This window comes from Pseudopodoces humilis, chromosome 1, assembly GCF_049639895.1.
Source record: "Pseudopodoces humilis isolate 2021_Gansu_Grassland_sample_001 chromosome 1, ASM4963989v1, whole genome shotgun sequence".
NCBI classification, from domain to species: domain Eukaryota; kingdom Metazoa; phylum Chordata; class Aves; order Passeriformes; family Paridae; genus Pseudopodoces; species Pseudopodoces humilis.
The window spans coordinates 52,439,555-52,453,090 of NC_142200.1; the positions used below are offsets into that span (position 1 = coordinate 52,439,555).

General features: G+C 37.7%; 1 protein-coding gene across 2 annotated transcripts in view; it reads left to right on the forward strand.

Annotated features, from left to right (window-relative positions):
* Window positions 1-13,536, forward strand: part of LDLRAD4 (low density lipoprotein receptor class A domain containing 4) — a 272,964-nt gene that overhangs the window by 38,359 nt on the left and 221,069 nt on the right. For both annotated transcript variants that reach the window (XM_014255081.2, XM_005517283.3), the window contains exon 2: window positions 5,039-5,166. The gene's annotated coding sequence lies outside the window, so the exon portion shown is untranslated. The remainder of the gene's footprint in view (window positions 1-5,038; window positions 5,167-13,536) is intronic.

The window sequence follows — 13,536 nt, forward strand, 5'->3', positions numbered from 1 at the left end:
GTTTCTACTGTGATAGATGCCTTCTCTTTTAGGAAAACTATGTGTTATTAGTCTGTGAAAAGGGCCAGTACCCCTTTTGGTTATGCAGTGGCTGGTGTGGTACTTGTGTATGATGGACTGGTGTATAACTTTTTGCTTCTGAAATGAGAGACAAATCTGAGGATGGTCTTGAACACAGTTGCAGAGAAATCACAAATATCAAAGTTTAATGGGAACCCAGGTTTCCTGATGGTAACTTGTTGTGCTAACAGCAGATTCATTTGTTTCCTAATTAATCAGAAGGAGTGTTCTTTTTATTTCAGCCATCTGGTGGAGAGCATGTTGTTTAGCTTCTTGCTACTGCAAATTGGAGCTACACAGGAAAAAGGATGTTTCAACTTCTGTTTTTGGCTTGTTTTTCAAGGTTGAGTCAGTATAGAGCACGTTAAAACATACTGTAATCAGTTACAAAGTTCATCTCTCAAGGACTGCAAAAATTTAACTTAAATTGTTCTTCCTGAAAAAGACAGGGTGATGATATTGATAATTAATTGCTTGTTATTACTTGTTTTATTCCATGTAATCAATTGTTAAGACAAAAGCAAAATTTCCTTAGTGAACTGCAGAACTATTCTAGGATCCCGAATTTGTTACCACTTTGTAGAGAACATTCAATGTCGCTTTTACATTTCTTCTTTGGATTAATGTCAAAAGCATATTGCCTGTCAAACAATTTGTCGTTGAGTGTGCCATTAGCTTGCTAACTCTCACAAGGATTTTAAAACATTGCATTTTTTTCCCCTCCAGAAGTCCCCTTAGCGCAGCCTTTCTTTGGAAGCTATATTGTTCTTGTGGAATATTTTCTGAGGAGCAGTCTGTCCCTATGCGATGTTTACTGTATTTTTGCCATGCAGCCAGCAGATTTTAGTACAAACTTGCCTGGGGGTGGCCTTGTCCTATTTTCCTCTTAGATGGTTCTGGCATTTATAGAGCTTGGGAGATCGTGCTTCTGAATTTTCCAGTCTGAAGAGCTCGAGCCAAAACAGCAGGGGAGATAGCAAACCTGTACGGTGTTTGGCTTATGGCAGCTGGGCCTGTTTTTCCTTTGACCTAAAGCAATGGCAGCTTTTCTTGGGTTTTGTGTGGAGGAGGGGGGAAGTGAAGAAGAGGAAAGCTATGTGAGGAAAACTGCTTTATCTCTGTGATTGGAAAAAGCAAACCTTCTCCCTTGCCTCAACAATCCCTCCTTTTGCACTCCTAGCAAAGGTAACTCCAAGCTACTTTCACACGGCATGTAGAGATTGTCTTTGTTTGGGTTACTTCATGAGTACTGATTATTCATAAGAAAAGAGACTGTGTATTGTTTTAATATTGCATTAACATTTCTGAAAAACAAGATTTTTTATATTTATATTTTATATTAAGGGACTGGTTGCTTGGCAGTTTTTAGTGACATCTCATAGCTTCCCATCAACCTGTATTTTCTCCCTTACATCATGGTCACTGAAATAAAATAGTCTTGCCAAGCAGGGCCCAGAGTCTCCACTGGGGAATGAATTGTGATGAATGATTGTGGGAATTTATGAAATATCCTGCAGATGGGTGGCTCAGAGGACATAGCTCTTTAGGTTTGGCTTTATGCTTGAAGAGCCTTTCTTGATTTTTAAACACCATCTCTGTAGTTATACCCTCTAAATGAGGTTTCCTGTGGAAATAAATTTCACTGTTTCTGCCTTTGAGGTGTCGCAGTCTTGTATTTATCAGCTTCAGTTAAGTTTTGCATTTATGTAACAGAAACATTTAGTTGTGCCACAGATTGAACTTATTCCTAGAGGAATGGGTTTGCATGTGATTATTGGAATCCTGAGCTTTTGAATTCCAGGAGACTTGAGAGTTCCCTAAAAAGTTTGTGAGAACAACAGAAAGTGTTGAGTCTTGGTTCATCCTTGAAGTGGAACACAAAAGAAAACAGCCTGTGCGTGCCAAGAATTTCCAAGGAACTCCTAGTGATTAAACCAAATTAAAGAGCATCGTGTTTCCAAATAGTGATAAGATTCCTGTTTGGATGTCTGCACTGGTGTGGAACAAATGGGTGACAGATCCTGAGCCTCCCTAGGCTGAAAATAAAGGGAAAGAAAAATTTTAATCTTTGTCCGTGTTTCAATGTTTTCTCCCTTTATGTTGCTCCATAGTTTTTCCTTACCGACAATATGTGTGGATCTCCACAATGCTTGTTGTAAGAGAAACTCTTGTTTCTGCTGTAGTTCTGGCAAGAGATGACAGTGCAGAAGCTGCATGGCTGTTCCTTCTGTGTAGAAGCTGTTGATCAGCTTCATAGTGCAAATTCTTATCCAGAATAAGAATTTTCTTAATTGGCATCTTTGAAGAATTTCCCTCCTTCCCTCTTGTCCCCATTTGCAACCCCCTGAGTTGGTCAGTCTTATGGGCAAATCATATTTCATCCTGAAGGGAAGGTTATTTGGGCCTGTAGGTGGATGCAAGAAGCAAGGAGGACATTAGAGCAGGTGCACGTTTACCCTAAAGGTTTCTTGTTGGAATAAGAAGTTAGCAGAAAGTTGGTGCTGTAGAACCAGCCTCTCCAGTCTCTCTTGGCTCAACAGTGTGAATGCCTCAGGCTGTTGGAGTGGGCCAGGAAGGAGCTGAGCCTTTCAAAAAATATGCTGGCTTCAATATCATTAGGTGTGTTATGTAGGCAAGCAGTCCAGATTTGCCTAGCTGATCTATATTTATTTTCCTCTCTTCTTTCCATTCAGCAAGTCCATGTTGCAGTAGGAGGTTTTCTTTCCTTGGTAGTCTAATTTGTTACCAACATCCTCACCTTTGCAAGTTGCACTCTTTGTGCCTGAGGAGACAGTTTAAATTAGATACATTAAAAAAAAAGACTCGTAATCCATTCTGAGGTGATAATTTTCCTCATTTTCCTTTAATAATAACCCTTTTTCAGTAGTGGTTTTCTTTGTCTAACATGAACTTTTTCTGCTTTTTGTTCCATTTTGTTCTACAAATCTCAATGGGCTGTACTGAATCCTTGTTTCATGTCTTCCCTCTTTTTCAATAATTGTCCAAATTCTGAAGGCCAGACACAAAAGTCGATGTTCTCTCTTGGACTTTAGTACTGCTCCTCATCTCACTTCTGTCACTAAATGTAATAATTCCTATAATTTGTCTTCTCATATTTAATATTTCTCCTGTTGCCCTTAGGAGTATATTTCCTTTCAATGTTAATCTTACTCAGGGAGGCTGTAATCACGATTTACTAATTTCTCTCTTCTTTTAATGTTCTCAAGAATGTCTTCCTTACCATTAGGTAGCAGATCTGGTAGATTTTTTGCTGATATTAATTGCTGTGTAACGAAGTGCCCTTGAAAGTCAGTTATGTAAATGAGCAGCCTTGAGCTGGCCATAAGAATGATGCTAGCTTGAGTTTTAATTTAATAGTTGAGGAATTGGAACATAAAATGGTTCTTTAAATCTAAAATAGGATAGAATATGACTCTATCCTATTTTAGATTTAAAGAACCGTTTTATTAGACAAATTCTAATTGCATGAACTGTATCAGCAGTTTAACAGTTTAGGTGATCACTTTGCATGCAGGTGAGCACCTTAGATGGTCAGTGTTAGATGGTTACTATTAGGAAAAAGCCTTGCATTCAGTTGCCTTAGGTATTTTCAGCTGAGTATTCTGAAAGAAATTACTGGTTTGTTGTGGCTTTAAAATAACAAGCTGAGTCTTTCTTGAAATATATTCTTATCATCTGGGTTTGGTTTTTTTTTTTCCTTTATTTTAGCGTATTTATCGTAAAAGTCGCTGTAAAAGTTTGGTGTATTTTTCCTGGAGATGCATCATACTTGAATCCCTCGGCTTATTAAAAGTCCCTGAGTTGTGGACAGTGGAGGGCAGGCACCTCATGTCTGTTTGGGTAAAAGTTACTATTTATTGTTACACACAATATATGCAAAAACCAGTGGATGCAAAGTTATTTGCAAATACAGGCTTGGCACACCTCCTCTGGAATTCGGAAAGGGTTTTCCAGCTCGACTTAGTCATTTTTTCCCAAATGTCTTGGCATAACTGATCACTCAGGAGTGACATATGGTAGAAACATGCTCTAAGGGACAAGTCTCCCGGATGGCGCACAGCACCACACAAGATAGACAGATGGTGGCTTATTCAACCTTGGAAAAAGTTTAATCCTACATATTGGCACGTCGGCCTGGGTACTGAGAGAGAGGCACACACATGCCTGTGAAATCTGAGGCAAAGCTTTTGTGAGTTTGCTTCCTGTTACTGAAAGAACTAGAAGGACTAAGCTAATACTATACCCAAAGAGTATCTGCAAAATTATGGGCTCCACATGCTGTCCAGAAAAAGTGATGTTCCCTAGAAAACTGGAAACTCCAGACATAGCAGGACAATGCAAAGAATAAAATTTTGTGAACTTCTCACAGCTGTTTCCAGAATAAACCATGCTTATTCAACAAAGCTGCTGAGTTTAACTTATTCACTAGTTGAATTAATAGCTGTTGATTAATTGAAATGTCTAGTAGGAGAAAAGGGTATTTTATGTTTTTCATGGTTTAGTTCCGTTTCAGGAGTTGCTTCTGGCTTTGTGAAGTGTATTAGCACTTCACATCAGAGAAACTGTAGCCTTTCTCTTCTGTAGGTTCTAACATAAAGTTATAAATTCCCTGACATTAAATTTAAGTTTATAGCAGAAAATGCAAACTGTACATTGCAAGTTTTTTTTTTTTTTTTAGTTTTTTTCTTTCTTTTTTTAATAAGGAGTGGAAATCACATCTTTCACTCTAGTATCTTCTTTTAAGACAGTGAAGAGAGAGAGATAGAATATTTGAATGGAAAAATAAATCTTTGAATTCTTTCTGGAAACCAAGTAGCAATTGTTTGACTGATTGATTAGTTGATTGAACATCTGGAGTCAGGGCCATTTTCTGTAAGGATTTTGAAAATACTGACCCATTGAAAAGATAAAGGATTGCTTGCCAAGCATTTTTACCCCCACTTTCTTTTTCTTGTAGATCACACTCAATATTCACAAGAAGGAAAAGCAAGACTCTCCTGACGCTCTGGACTTCAAGGATGTCCTTATGTTGTATTGGATGAGTTTGAACTAAATAAGACTTCTTTCTAAAACACTTCAAGAAAGGTAAATGTAATTCAAACAGACTAATCTTCTTCCAGTGGAAGAATACTTTGGTCAAATGAATCCCATTCTAGTAACATTTCAACCACATTACACCACAGGATCATTGTCTTTGGATACTTTGTATAGATACATATCCATGTATATATTTCTATAACTAAACCTTCCTAGTAATTTTTAGATGTCAAAAGATTTTGATTTGTCAGCCCTTGTATATTTTGTGGAAATGTACTGGTAAGTAATTCTCTTATATGAAAGAGATGGGGGAGGAAGAAGAAAGAGAAGAGAGATGCCCACAGTAACCAGCATTATGGATGGGGAAGACCCAGTTAATGTTTCTGTTCTGCCTAATGAGTAAAATTACTTGAAAATGAGATCCTAGCTAGTGAACTACAAAGTCAAATGACTCAAGCAGTACTGCTTGGTGCATGCATTTAAAATATGATGTGGTTTGGGAGACCCACAGGGAGCTGCAAAGACAGAGACTAATTCAATAAGCTGTTGTTTGGGATATGCATTGAAGAAGTAAGAGATGTCAAATCCTTACATTCAGCTGAGGGTGCTCTTGTGTAATATAAATATCTGCTTACTTTTGGCCTAGTATAAACAAAGATTTGCTCTTCCTGTGGATAAGAGTACCCTTCAGGTATATTTTTTTGTCACCCTTTTCTTTCTTTTGCTGTGTGTCATTGTGAGAAATGCCGACCATAGGTAACCAAGCCTGAGGGCCCACAGAAATTGTTGCAGAACTACTGTGCCCTTTCAATTTTATCTTTTTCTATCTGCTACTAATTACTACAGGACTTAGTAAATGAAAATTTTAGTAAGTCTGTTTTGTGACCAAGTGCAGTCAGAAAAATGTGACAGACATCAATTTACTCTCTGTCTAGACCCTACAAGAGTTTCTCACACGCTTCACAGAAGCAGTGAGTGTTTTTGTGGCCCATCCAGCCCTCTGTGACCGTCCTGCCTCAGTGTCAGGAAGCATGCCCGTGGGCCTTGCAAACATCATGTGTTGTGGGAGGGAGAGCTACAGTCTGATGAGATGATTAAAATTGTGCAGATCCACAGCTGACACCTTTTTGACCCAGATCTGAAGTTCAGACTTGGAAATACTTCAGTCCCTTGAAATTTTAGGTCATGCTTCATAGAATTGCTGTTTTCATAATTTATAGGCTAAGCGTGATCATATCATTGTTGAGTCGCGGAGCGTCAGTGTGTGTGAATCAGCCATCTGCTGTCAGGGCTGAGTCTTGGATCTCCCTGGCCAGTGACAGGGGAGGTCATTAATGCCGTGACAAGACTCTGTCAGAAGGGAACGGTTCAAGGTAGCAACATGGCTGTGTCCAAAAAAAGCCACTTCTGCTTACTGGTAGAAATGACATTTAGAGGACGAGGGGTTTTAATAGAGGAATGGAGACTTTGTGAAGACAGACATGTGGAGGGTTTGCATGTTTGAGAGGAACAAAGGCTGGCTTTTGTTGCAGGGTTTTGAGTTTTATTTATGGAACCAGATGAGGAATTGAGAAACTGTCTACACAGGAGAAAAGCAGACTTCAAGATCTGGAAGAGAAACTGCATCAAGTCCTTAGGTCACTGACCTAAGAGTGGTAAGGAAGCAGATACAAAATGCATGTGGTCTCATTTTATTTTGTCTAGACTTGCATACCTTGTACACTTCCCAAGTGGAGAGTGATTCTGTATTTTGGAACTTGTACAAAGCTTCTGCATATTTTGCTTCAACCAGTGAATATCCTGGAAACCCAGCATACCCTCAAGGTTAGATCCTTGTGTTAAACTTGCTGTAAAATTTGGGCAGGATGTGGGTTAGCACTAATGATGGGATCCCGTGCCATCTTGCTCTGCCAGGTCCTGTTTCTTTGGAGATGAAGTAATCAATACCAAAGAAAAGTAATGCAGAAACGAAGAAAATTATCTTACAGGAAATAACTGATTCAAGCCATCGGAGACCAAAGGTGGTTGAGAAAAGCCAGACACGGCTGTATGTGCAGCAGTGGGGATTTTACCCTACTAGTTCCTGCAAATTGCTGCTGAGCTATTGAGAGCTGAACTTAAGGTTGAGCTGAAATACTAAAAATTAGAACTACTACATCTTGCTGCACACCTCATGGAATACATTTAGGCTTTATTAGGTGCAGCTGATTCAAAAATGTACTCTCAACAGGTGTAGCCAAACAGGAGCAGAGATCAATTTAAAAAGCCTCATTTATGCATTAATCCAGTGGTAGGAAAATGTGAAGTTGTAATTGTCTTCTATACTTCCCTCCTCCTTGTTGGGAGAATTTATTTTTAGATATTAACTTCTAATTTAGTACTTAGTCTCTTTTCTTTCTCCTCCCCCCCAAAAAAATCTCCTCAGGCCCTGATGGTTTGAAAATTATACTATGCAGAATTAATGTAACCATGTGTAGGTTGTGATGTGCATTGGAGGTGTGATGTACCTCTCTTAAAAACTTAAAAGCAGGTAAAGCTGAAAATGGCTGCGTTCACTTTTATGCTCTCTATCCCCCTTTGTTCTCTCTCCCTCCCCCTTCTGCTTGTGCTCACTTGCTCTCTCTTTAGTATAACACAGTTGAACAGCAGTGAAGTGTAAAATGTGCTTTTGCCAAGGTCAGTTTCTTGTGATTACTCGCCTGTGGCAACTTATGCCAGTTGCAACAGACTGAGTCTCAGCAGTCCACAAAGTCACACTGGTGCTTATGCAGAGGACACCCAGTGTAGGTTACAGTAACTGTAGTCTGGAATAGCTTGCAATGCTGCTGAATTTTAGCTGCTTTATTTAACTCTTCCGATCTAGCTTGCGCTTGCTTCAGTGCTTTGGAGTCTGTGCCATGAAATGCTGGGTTGTCCTGGTTCTCTGGAGACCCTTGAAGAGCATTTTGGGTAGATTAAATTCTTGTTGTTAGAGGTTGCTTCTTTTCTTGTAGTGGATGGTTCAAATTTCAGAATTTCTCATACATGAAGAGAAAATAAAGCGTCATGAACACATGCATCTTCTAAATATGATATATTTTTTTGTGATTGGCTTGCTTTTGGGGGAAGTCCTATCAAATATTACCTTATTGGCATTGACACAAGAGAAATTGTTAAACTACATGGCAAGAAGTATTATGGAAAAGTTCAAGAGGTAGTTTTTAATCAAGAATTTAAAAGATGAGACACAATCTTAAATGTTGTGCACACTCATAAGCATAGAATAATTTTTTGTTTAGAAGATAGAAATAATCTTGGCTCCTGAGATATGAGAATCAATGTGAGGTTCCAGAACATTCACTTTAGTAGATAAGATTTGTTGGATCCCATTTTGTTGTGTACACTGGATTGGCTACCACCATGTGGTACCTAGTGGAAATAAAGGTAATGGACCTCTACTTTAATAATTCTTTCTCACATATGAGCAAACATGTCCCTTTACAGAAAAATGTTGTATTTAGAACAGAAAACCATGGACTTCCTGTATTTTTCACTTATTTGTACTATCAGCAATATGCAGGATTTTGTTTTCATTCTGGAAATATTTACTTTTGGAAGAAGTATTTAGCTCTTGAGCTGTGTGATAGTGACTTTGAAGTTACTTGTCTGTCACTACTGACTAGTAGCAAGGCAGTAATTAATCTTGATGATTGACTGAAGGGCTAGAGCTGAACTTTTGAATTTTTGAAATTCAAAATTTCATGGCTTAAAATTTATTATGCATTTGATTAATTTTGAAAATACATGTTGCTGTATTCTCTCTTATGCTTGCTTTGGAATGATTCCTGAGCCACAAGTAAAGTAATGGCTCAGCAATTCAGTCTTGTCCTGTAAACACCCTTGCATAAAGCACACAGGAATATTCCTGTTGTGCTCAGTGAAACTCCCAACAAAACAAGGTGAAGTGCTTAATCCTGTATTTTCAGTTTAGGCTTGCTTTCAGGCTTGCAAGGAGTGTTTTTCATCAAGGAGTATGTTACTTGTTGCTTTTTTGCCTACACAGAGGACAGTTAGTATTTTGTTTCGAAACTGACATTTGCTTGTATGGTTTTCATAACTTATATGATTCCATTGGTAATCCAACCCCTTCCCTTTGCTTTTAATAACATTTGTATTGGCCCAGCTCTTGTGGAAGAATATGCTATGAGAGCTGTGTTCAAGACTTTGTGAAGATTGATCTACTTCCCTTAAAACTGGAAATTCATGGTAGAAATGAGCAGTGTTTTGTGTGTGTGTGATGGCGTATATAGGCCTATAGTACTTGCAGTGATTAGTGTTGTCTTCTAATTGTTAGAGCAGCCGTGGAAATGAGTGTTCCTGTAGGAGGAAACAGCTGTACTAGAAGAAGCTGGTCTTCAGTCAGCTGAAAAATGGGAAAATGGGTGTTCTTGGGTGAGGTAATACAGAAGAATGACATAGTCTCTGCTTACCAGAACCTGTCACATTAATTTCCTTTTATGTTAAGGAACTTGTGGAAAGGTAAGAACTCTTCAGGCATCAAAGTTTTTTTTGGAACATTCCCAATGACGTTTGTCCCTGCAGTGGGCTGCTGCTGCATGCTCTGAGGATTTCCTCATCAGTACGTTCAGCATGAGCAAGCAGTTGACAATTGAGATGGAAGAAATCTTCACAAACCTCTGAACCCATTCAAATCTCCATGCTCAGCTGCTAACAGATTTTTAAAAATTCCTTAGGACTTGCCTATTTCTCACATTCTTGCTTCCTGGATTCTGGGTGATAACCGAAATGCATTGCAGCACACATTAAAGGTAGATGTAAAGTGACATTCCAGATTCCTTGAAATCTTGCAAGATTTGCAACCTAATTTTTCTTTTAACTCATGGGTAGAGGTCTGAAAGCTAAGTTAAGGGATTTGTTCATACAATTCCTACTAGTTTTAAAGGGAGTTCTCCAAGTCATTGTCCTGGTAAGTTTAAAAACATGTACTGAGCTAAGACAGATGTGGCAGAAATAAACATTTAGCATATGGATAGAATCTTACTTTTATTTTTACATACATTATATACATACATACATTATACTTTTTACAAGTTGCTCTTGCAACTTGTGAGTACCACAAGAGTTTTCCTCCTTTCTGAAGGCAATTGCTACACTCTTGTAGAAGCAGAGGAGTGCCTACCTACGCATTACTTTGTTAATCTTATTAGAAACAAACTAGGGAAATGAGCAGTGAATTTGCACTGTGCAGTTAAACATTTTTCTTTTTTTTTTTTTTTAACTCAATATTTCTCCTGCTTTTCTTGGCAACAGTAGCGTTATCTCATAAGAGTTCTGTTCAGGTTCCAGGGAGTATTTGAGAACTAGGAGCCAGGTAAAGAGAAGTCAATAAATTTAGACAGAGAAAACATTCTCAAGTTCCTTATAAAAGATGTTTATTCCAAAAAAAGGTCTGTGTTAATCTGAGGGAGCAGTAACTCTGTAGCAGTTACCACACGTATGTCCTTGGAAGATGAAGAAGAGACCAGTTTATAAATCATGGGATTTAATTGTTTCCCCTTTTAGTGGCAAGTTTATCTTTAAGCTTCTAACAGCTTTTAATAAATGGCAATTTTACATTTCAGTTATGATAAGACAACGTGATTTTTTTAGTTTCCTTCATCAGATGGGTAAAATTCAGTGATTAGAATGTAGGATTGGGAGGCAGGGTCTCTGACAGTTTGTTACTTACGGCTTTGACACCTGCATCACTGCATGGACTAGGACAAGTCTATAACATGACTTTAGCGTCCCCAGTGGAAACACTCACTATAATTTCCTGCCTCATGGGTGCATATGAAGATTAACCTCGTGGAATGAATAAAGTATTTATTAATAGATGATAGTTATTGATATGTCACCTACTTGTTCATAGCAGTGACACTGCTAATGTATTATTCCTGAGGGGAATGTAAATGAGCACATAAACCAAAAGACACTCATTCAAGTAATTTTCATCATCCTGTTCAAAAGCATGTGTATTCAGTAGTGTCCATGTTAGTACTTACTGTTTGGATAATTTAAAAATACGTAAGAAAATATGCCATGAGATACGAAGGGAGAACTCAAGGTCGTGCTCATTTATTTTGTCTTCACATCGTGGTGACAGGAGTGCCTTTGATAATCTTCCTTTAAAGGCCTGCTAGCTGACAGTACAGGGAAAGCAGCATACATTTAAATCCAAATACATTTTAGAAGTTTAGTCTTGTTGCATGTTTTCTGCAGTACAGATATGATGTATGATTAAATTGTGAAACATCCAACAGCAGCCTGGCTTTTTAATTTTTTTTTTTTTTATTTCTCCCATTTTTCATAGCTGAGGTTAAAGATAAATAAAATATTTTGCCAGTCTGTTTCCAGTGTCAGAGCTGTCATTTGGACTGCCATGAACATGTGGAAAAATGTATATTACTTTATATTTCTTTCAGTGGTCAGCTTGAAGGATGTGAGTGAACAGCAAGGTCATTCAGGCTTTTGAAAGAGGGTTTTTATAGATCCTTTTACTATATTATTACCTCCTTAATAAAAAAGGCTCCCTGGTCTTTATTTTTTGTTTCTTTATTGATTTAGACTTCTGTATATGTTCTACTATGCTTTAAATATTAAAAATATTCTTGTCATAAATGTCCTTTGGGCCGAAAATAGAATTACTGCACAAAGCCTCTGGTTTTGGATGTGGGCTAAAAGAAAGGCATGTGATAAATATGCAGTGCAGAGGAGGGGGAATGCCCTTGAAAACCCAGTTTGCTACAAAAGCTGTGGCCCAGAGGTAATTTTGACATAGTGCTTATTATCTGATCTGTTTTCTGAAAGTAGTGGTGGTGCTTCTTGTTCCTCTTGGTTCCTCTGCCATCATCAGATTGGACTCATCTTTTTTTAGTGTTGTAGTCCAGTTTACCTACGTACTACATTTGGGGAAAAAAAAAAAAAGGGAAATTAAAGCAGATTTAGTGAATCTCATCTGCTTGGATAAATTTGATGCTGGCAATGACCGAGTTGAGCCATAATTAGTCTTCTGTTGTGGTTTCAGTCAGAAAGGTCTCATTCCCTTTGTCCCAGTGGTGGACACAGAGCTTATGCCCTGCAGCTGTGTAAAATGCAACCCAGGAATGTGGCCCAACACTCTCAGTGTCCTCTGCAAGATTTCACTGCTGCAGGAGCTGCTGAAGGTTACTGGTCATGGCTTCAAACCCGTGTGGTGAACACACATAGCAGAAATATTCAGAATGAAAAGACACAGTGAGTTTAATGTTATGTTTCTGCAATGAGAGTTTGAGTATCTGTCTTATTTTATTGATGAAGCTTTTTCTTCCTCAAGAATTACACCCGAAGCAATGACTTATGAATCATACTTTGTGTCCCACTTAGAGACTAGCTTGACTCATCAGTGATTTTTCTTCTGGTATGATTTGGGGGGAATGCCAGTTATTTTTTTCTTATGTGGTTTTTAATTGTTATTAACTGTGGGATAAAGATAGAGATGAAGGCAGTCCAGTTAAATACCTGATTTTATTTAGGTCTGTGCTTCTAAAGAGTCATGTCACACAGTGAAGTATTGTACAATTGCTTAAGAGGGACAGGGATACATGGCTTTCTGATTCTTCATGGCTAATGTCAAACAAGGACTGTAACAAGTGAGTACTAAGAGCTCATTATTATGTTCATAATTTCTTTGACCTAATATTTTCCAGATGTATAAGATATATTTAAAAACAAACAAAAAAAAGTAATCTCATTTCTGGACAGTATCTTGTGCAAATAAAGCCCAAAACACTGAGCTTTTGATTTCTAGATTTCTTTTAGCTACTGATGATCTCGTGATAATACGCATTTGTACACAAATTACACTTGTCATGTAACTTCTGCCATTCTTAATAATCCTTCTTTTATTGGGTAATGTTATTTTTAGTGTTACATTCATCTTGTAATATAAGCTGATGCACAATACTTTTAGTGCTAATTTTGTGGGAACTTGAAAAGCAAAACTCAACTTTTGTAGTGCTTTCTAACTTTACAAATTTATAATAGTATAGAATTAACACAAGAATATCCTCTCTTATTAAGAGCAACCATATAGTTTTTTCTATATTAAACTGTTTTGTAGTTACTTTTTTTCTATAACCAGTATCTAAATACTCTTAATGTCTTTTGTAGGAGCTATAAAAGCTTTTAGTTAGGATTCTTAAAGCCTTTTTGTTTTATTTGCATGCATTTGTAAGCCTCAGTGACTGAATTCTTACATACAAACAGTAAATTGCTTAATCTGTTTTATATTCTCTAATCTTTCCTCCTCACTATTCATTGTCAGAACTTGACTCGGGGGATTTGTTTCATGCAGTGTAGCACTTCTTCCCCAAATTACCTGTAAGATGAAGCTATACA